At 43.2% G+C, this 7037-nt stretch overlaps 1 non-coding gene across 1 annotated transcript; it reads left to right on the top strand.

The window, feature by feature from the left end:
* Positions 1-2910: 2910 nt before the first annotated feature.
* Positions 2911-2982, top strand: TRNAT-UGU (transfer RNA threonine (anticodon UGU)). Its single transcript has one exon. It is a non-coding gene; the product is annotated as a tRNA-Thr (tRNA).
* Positions 2983-7037: the final 4055 nt, after the last annotated feature.

Raw genomic sequence — 7037 nt, 5'->3', positions numbered from 1 at the left:
TAAGTATACACTTGTTTCCCTTATTCATTAACAAAGGTCTCGTACTGGCAGACTTGGTGCATTTAGGTTTTATACAGGGGAATATTGGTCAGCTGCCAGTTAGTAAGAAGTTCACGCACTACGTGACGCCAAACAGGCTCATAAAGAGTGTGCCACACTCGCCGCCATGGCTACTACTGGCGCTGATTGACACTCCCACGTTTTAATTGACATAGATACCCATTAAAGTGGCTGCGGGGATAGCTGTCGTGGTAGCTCAGTAGTAGAGCATCGAACGCGTTATTGCAACGTCGAAGGTTTGGATCCTGCCCACTGTAAGTTATGTTTTCACCCACTTTTCTTCTCATTTACATTACAATTAGCCTAATAACTTCCCCTATACTTTCTTTGGCATTATTGTCTGTTACATCTCATCATACTGTGTAAAACACGAAAAACGAGCCCTTAAGTATACATATGTTTGTCTTATTCATTAACGAGGGTCTCGTACTGGCAGACTTGGTGCATTTAGGTTGTATACGGGGGACTAATGGTCAGCTGCCAGTTTGTAATAAGTTCACGCGCTATGTGACGCCAAACAGGCTCATAAAAAGTGTTCCACACTCGCCGCCTTGGCTACTAGTGGCGCTAAGTAACACTGCCACGTTTAAATTGACAAAGATACCCAATAAGTGGCTTGGGGATAGCTCTCGTTGTAGCTCAGTGGTAGAGCATCGAACGCGGTATTCGAAGGGCGCAGGTTCGGATCCTGCCCACGGAAAGTTATCTTTTCTCCAACTTTTATTCTCATTACCAATACAATTGGCCTAATAACTTCCCCTATACTTTCCTTGGCATTATTGTCTAATACACCTCATCAAATTGTGTAAAACACGAAAATGAGCCCTTAAGTATACATCTGTTTCTCTTATTCATTAAGGAGGGTCTCTTACTGGCAGACTTGGTGCATTTAGGTTGTATATGGGGGACTATTGTTCAGCTGCCAGTTCGTAATAAGTTCCCGTGCTACGTGACGCCAAACAGGCTCATAAAGAGTGTGCCACCCTCGCCGCCATGGCTACTACTAGCGCTGATTGACACTCCCACGTTTAAATTTACATATATACCCAATAAAGTGGCTGGGGGAATAGCTGTCGTGGAAGCTCAGTGGTTGAGCATTGAACGCGTCATTGGAACGTTGCAGGTGCGGATCATGCCCACGGCAAGTTATCTTTTCACCCACTTTTCTTCTCATTTACAATACAAATGACCTAATACCTTCCCCTATACTTTCCTTGGTTTTATTGTCTGTTACATCTCATTATTATTGTGTAAAACACAAAAACGAGCCCTTAAGTATACACTTGTTTCCCTTATTCATTAACAAAGGTCTCGTAATGGCAGACTTGGTGCATTTAGTTTTTATATAGGGGAATATTGGTCAGCTGCCAGTTAGTAAGAGGTTCACGCGCTACGTGACGCCAAACAGGCTTATAAAGAGTGTGCCACACTCGCCGCCATGGCTACTACTGGCGCTGATTGACACTCCCGCGTTTAAATTGACATAGATACCCATTAAAGTGGCTGGGGGGATAGCTGTCGTGGTAGCTCAGTAGTAGAGCATCGAACGCGTTATTGGAACGTCGCAGGTTTGGATCCTGCCAACTGCAAGTTATGTTTTCACCCACTTTTCTTCTCATTTACATTGCAATTGGCCTAATAACTTCCCCTATACTTTCCTTGGCAATATTGTCTGTTACATCTCATTATTATTGTGTAAAACACAAAAACGAACCCTTAAGTATACATCTGTTGCACTTATTTCTTAACGAGGGTCTCGTACTTTCAGAATTGGTGCATTTAAATTGTATATGGGGACTATTGTTCAGTTGCCAGTTCGTAATAAGTTCACGTGCTACGTGACACCAAACAGGCTCATAAAGAGTGTGCCACACTCGTCGCCATAACTACTACTGGCGCTGACTGACACTCTCACGTTTAAATTGACATAGATACCCAATAAAGTGGCTGCGGGGATAGCTGTCGTGGTAGCTCAGTGGTAGAGCATCGAACGTGTTATTCGAAGGTCGCAGGTGCGGATCCTGCCCACGGCAAGTTATCTTTTCACCCACTTTTCTTCTCATTTACAATACAAATGACCTAATACCTTCCCCTATACTTTCCTTGGTTTTATTGTCTGTTACATCTCATTATTATTGTGTAAAACACAAAAACGATCCCTTAAGTATACACTTGTTTCCCTTATTCATTAACAAAGGTCTCGTAATGGCAGACTTGGTGCATTTAGTTTTTATATAGAAAATATTGGTAAGCTGCCAGTTTGTAGGAGGCTCACGCGCTACGTGACGCCAAACAGGCTCATAAAGAGTGTGCCACACTCGCCGCCATGGCTACTACTGGCGCTGATTGACACTCCCGCGTTTAAATTGACATAGATACCCATTAAAGTGGCTGGGGGGATAGCTGTCGTGGTAGCTCAGTAGTAGAGCATCGAACGCGTTATTGGAACGTCGCAGGTTTGGATCCTGCCAACTGCAAGTTATGTTTTCACCCACTTTTCTTCTCATTTACATTACAATTGGCCTAATAACTTCCCCTATACTTTCCTTGGCAATATTGTCTGTTACATCTCATTATTATTGTGTAAAACACAAAAACGAACCCTTAAGTATACATCTGTTGCACTTATTTCTTAACGAGGGTCTCGTACTTTCAGAATTGGTGCATTTGGATTGTATATGGGGAACTATTGTTCAGCTGCCAGTTCGTAATAAGTTCACGTGCTACGTGACACCAAACAGGCTCATAAAGAGTGTGCCACACTCGCCACCATAAATACTACTGGCGCTGACTGACACTCTCACGTTTAAATTGACATAAATACCCATTAAAGTGGCTGCGGGGATAGCTGTCGTGGTAGCTCAGTGGTAGAGCATCGAACGTGTTATTCGAAGGTCGCAGGTTCGGATCCTGCCCTCGGCAAGTTATCTTTTCACCCACTTTTCTTCTCATTACCACTAGAACTGGCCAAATAAATTTTCTATACTTTCCTTAGCATTATTATCTGTTACATCTCATTATTATTGTGTAAAACACGAAAATCAAGCCCTTAAGTATACATCTGTTTCTCTTATTCATTAACAAGGGTCTCGTACTGGCAGACTGGTGCATTTAGGTTGTATACGGGGGACTAATGGTCAGCTGCCAGTTTGTAATAAGTTCACGCGCTACGTGACGCCAAATAGGCTCATAAAGAGTGTGCCACACTCGCCGCCATGGCTACTACTGGCGCTGATTGACACTCTCACGTTTTAATTGACATAGATACCCATTAAAGTGGCTGCGGGGATAGCTGTCGTGGTAGCTCAGTAGTAGAGCATCGAACACGTTATTGCAACGTCGAAGGTTTGGATCCTGCCCACTGCAAGTTATGTTTTCACCCACTTTTCTTCTCATTTACATTACAATTAGCCTAATAACTTCCCCTATACTTTCCTTGGCAATATTGTCTGTTACATCTCATTTACATTGTGTAAAACACAAAAAACGAGGCCTTAAGTATACATCTGTTTCTCTTATTTAATAACTAGGGTCTCGTACTGGCAGACTTGGTGCATTTAGGTTGTATACGGGGAACTATTGGTCAGCTGCGAGTTCGTAATAAGTTCACGTGCTACGTGACGCCAAACAGGCTCATAAAGAGTGTGCCACACACGCCGCCATGGCTACTACTGGCGCTGATTGACACTCCCATGTTGAAATTGACATAGATACCCAAAAAAGTGGCTTGGGGGATAGCTGTCGTGGTAGCTCAGTGGTAGAGCATCGAACGTGTTATTCAAAGGTCGCAGGTTCGGATCCTGCCCTCGGCAAGTTATCTTTTCACCCACTTTTCTTCTCATTAACACTACAACTGGCCAAATAAATTTTCTATGCTTTCCTTGGCATTATTATCTGTTACATCTCATTATTATTGTGTAAAACACGAAAATCAAGCCCTTAAGTATACATCTGTTTCTCTTATTCATTAACAAGGGTCTCGTACTGGCAGACTGGTGCATTTAGGTTGTATACGGGGGACTAATGGTCAGCTGCCAGTTTGTAATAAGTTCACGCGCTACGTGACGCCAAACAGGCCATAAAGAGTGTTCCACACTCGCCACCATGGCTACTAGTGGCGCTAAATAACATTGCCACGTTTAAATTGACAAAGATACCCAATAAGTGGCTTGGGGATAGCTCTCGTTGTAGCTCAGTTGTGGAGCATCGAACGCGTTATTCGAAGGTCACAGGTTCGGATCCTGCTAACGGGAAGTTATTTTTTCACCCACTTTTATTCTCATTACCAATACAATTGGCCTAATAACTTCCCCTATACTTTCCTTGGCATTATTGTCTAATACATCTCATTAAATTGTGTAAAACACAAAAATGAGCCCTCAAGTATACATCTGTTTCTCTTATTCATTAAGGAGGGTCTCGTACTGGCAGACTTGGTGCATTTAGGTTGTATAAGGGTGACTATTGGTCAGCGGCGAGTTCGTAATAAGTTCCCGTGCTACGTGACGCCAAACAGGCCCATAAAGAGTGTGCCACACTCGCCGCCATGGCTACTACTGGCGCTGATTTACACTCCCACGTTTGAATTCACATAGCAACCCAATAAAGTGGCTGGGGAGATAGCTGTCGTGGTAGCTCAATGGTAGAGCATCAAACGAGTTATTGAAACGTCGCAGTTTCGGATCCTGTCCACGGCAAGTTATCGTTTCACCCACTTTTCTTCTCATTTACAATACAAATGGCATAATAACTTCCCCTAAACTCTCCTTGGTTTTATTGTCGGTTACATGTCATTATTATTGTGTAAAACACAAAAACGAGCTCTTAAGTATACACTTGTTCCCCTTATTCATTAACAAAGGTCTCGTACTGGCAGACTTGGTGCATTTAGGTTTTATACGAGGGACTATTGTTCAGCTGCCAGTAAGTAATAGGTTCACGTGCTACGTGACGCCAAACAGGCTCATAAAGGGTGTGCCACACTCGCCGCCGTGGCTACTAGTGGCGCTGATTTACACTCCCACGTTTAAATTGACATAGATACCCAAAAAAGTGGCTCGGGGGATAGCTGTCGTGGTAGCTCAGTGGTAGAGCATCGAACGTGTTTTTGAAGGTCGCAGGTTCGGATCCTGCCCACGGCAAGTTATCTTTTCACCCACTTTTCTTCTCATTAACACTACAACTGGCCAAATAAATTCCCCTATACTTTCCTTGGCAATATGGTCTGTTACATCTCATTATTATTGTGTAAAACACAAAAAACGAGCCCTTAAGTATACATCTGTTTCACTTATTCCTTAACGGGGGTCTCGTACTGGCAGACTTGCTGCATTTAGGTTGTATATGGGTGACTATTGGTCAGTGGCGATTTCGTTATAAGTTCCCGTGCTGCGTGACGCCAAACAGGCTCATAAAGAGTGTGCCACACTCGCCGCCATGGCTACTACTGGCGCTGATTTACACTCCCACGTTTAAATTCACATAGCAACACAATAAAGTGGCTGGGGAGATAGCTGTCGTGGTAGCTCAATGGTAGAGCATCAAACGAGTTATTGAAACGTCGCAATTTCGGATCCTGTCCACGGCAAGTTATCGTTTCACCCACTTTTCTTCTCATTTAAAATACAAATGGGATAATAACTTCCCCTAAACTCTCTTTGGTTTTATTGTCTGTTACATGTCATTATTATTGTGTAAAACACGAAAACGAGCCCTTAAGTATACACTTGTTTCCCTTATTCATTAACAAAGGTCTCGTACTGGCAGACTTGGTGCATTTAGGTTTTATACGAGGGACTATTGTTCAGCTGCCAGTTAGTAATAGGTTCACGTGCTACGTGACGCCAAACAGGCTCATAAAGAGTGTGCCACACTCGCCGCCGTGGCTACTAGTGGCGATGATTTACACTCCCACGTATAAATTGACATAGATACCGAATAAAGTGACTGGGGGATAGCTGTCGTGGTAGCACAGTGATAGAGCATCGAATGCGTTGTTCGAAGGTCACAGGTTTGAATCCTGCCCAGGCAAGTTATATTTTCACCCACATTTCTTCTCATTTACATTACAATTGGTCTATTAACTTTCCCTATACTTTCCTTGGCATTATTGTCTGTTACATCTCATTATTATTGTGTAAAACACGAAAAACGAGCCCTTAGGTATACACTTGTTTTCCTTATTCATAAACGAGGGTCTCGTACTGGCAGACTTGGTGCATTTAGGTTGAATATGGGGGACTATTGGTCAGCTGCCAGTTAGTAATAAGTTCACGCACTACGTGACGCCAAACAGGCTCATAAAGAGTGTGCCACACTCGCCGCCATGGCTACTACTGGCGCTGATTAACACTCCCACGTTTTAATTGACATAGATACCCATTAAAGTGGCTGCGGGGATAGCTGTCGTGGTAGCTCAGTAGTAGAGCATCGAACGCGTTATTGCAACGTCGAAGGTTTGGATCCTGCCCACTGCAAGTTATGTTTTCACCCACTTTTCTTCTCATTTACATTACAATTAGCCTAATAACTTCCCCTATACTTTCTTTGGCAGTATTGTCTGTTACATCACATTTATATTGTGTAAAACACAAAAACGAGGCCTTAAGTATACATCTGTTTCTCTTATTTAATAACTAGGGTCTCGTACTGGCAGACTTTGTGCATTTAGGTTGTATACGGGGAACTACTGGTCAGCTGCGAGTTCGTAATAAGTTCACGTGCTACGTGACGCCAAAGAGGCTCATAAAGAGTGTGCCACACACGCCGCCATGGCTACTACTGGCCCTGATTGACATTCCCACGTTGAAATTGACATAGATACCCAAAAAAGTGGCTTGGGGGATAGCTGTCGTGGTAGCTCAGTGGTAGAGCATCAAACGTGTTATTCGAAGGTCGCAGGTTCAGATCCTGCCAACGGGAAGTTATTTTTTCACCTACTTTTATTCTCATTATCAATACAATTGGCCTAATAACTT

Source organism: Rhipicephalus microplus, chromosome X (genome assembly GCF_043290135.1).
Source record: "Rhipicephalus microplus isolate Deutch F79 chromosome X, USDA_Rmic, whole genome shotgun sequence".
Lineage (NCBI taxonomy): Eukaryota > Metazoa > Arthropoda > Arachnida > Ixodida > Ixodidae > Rhipicephalus > Rhipicephalus microplus.
This window is presented reverse-complemented; position numbering and strand designations above follow the sequence as displayed.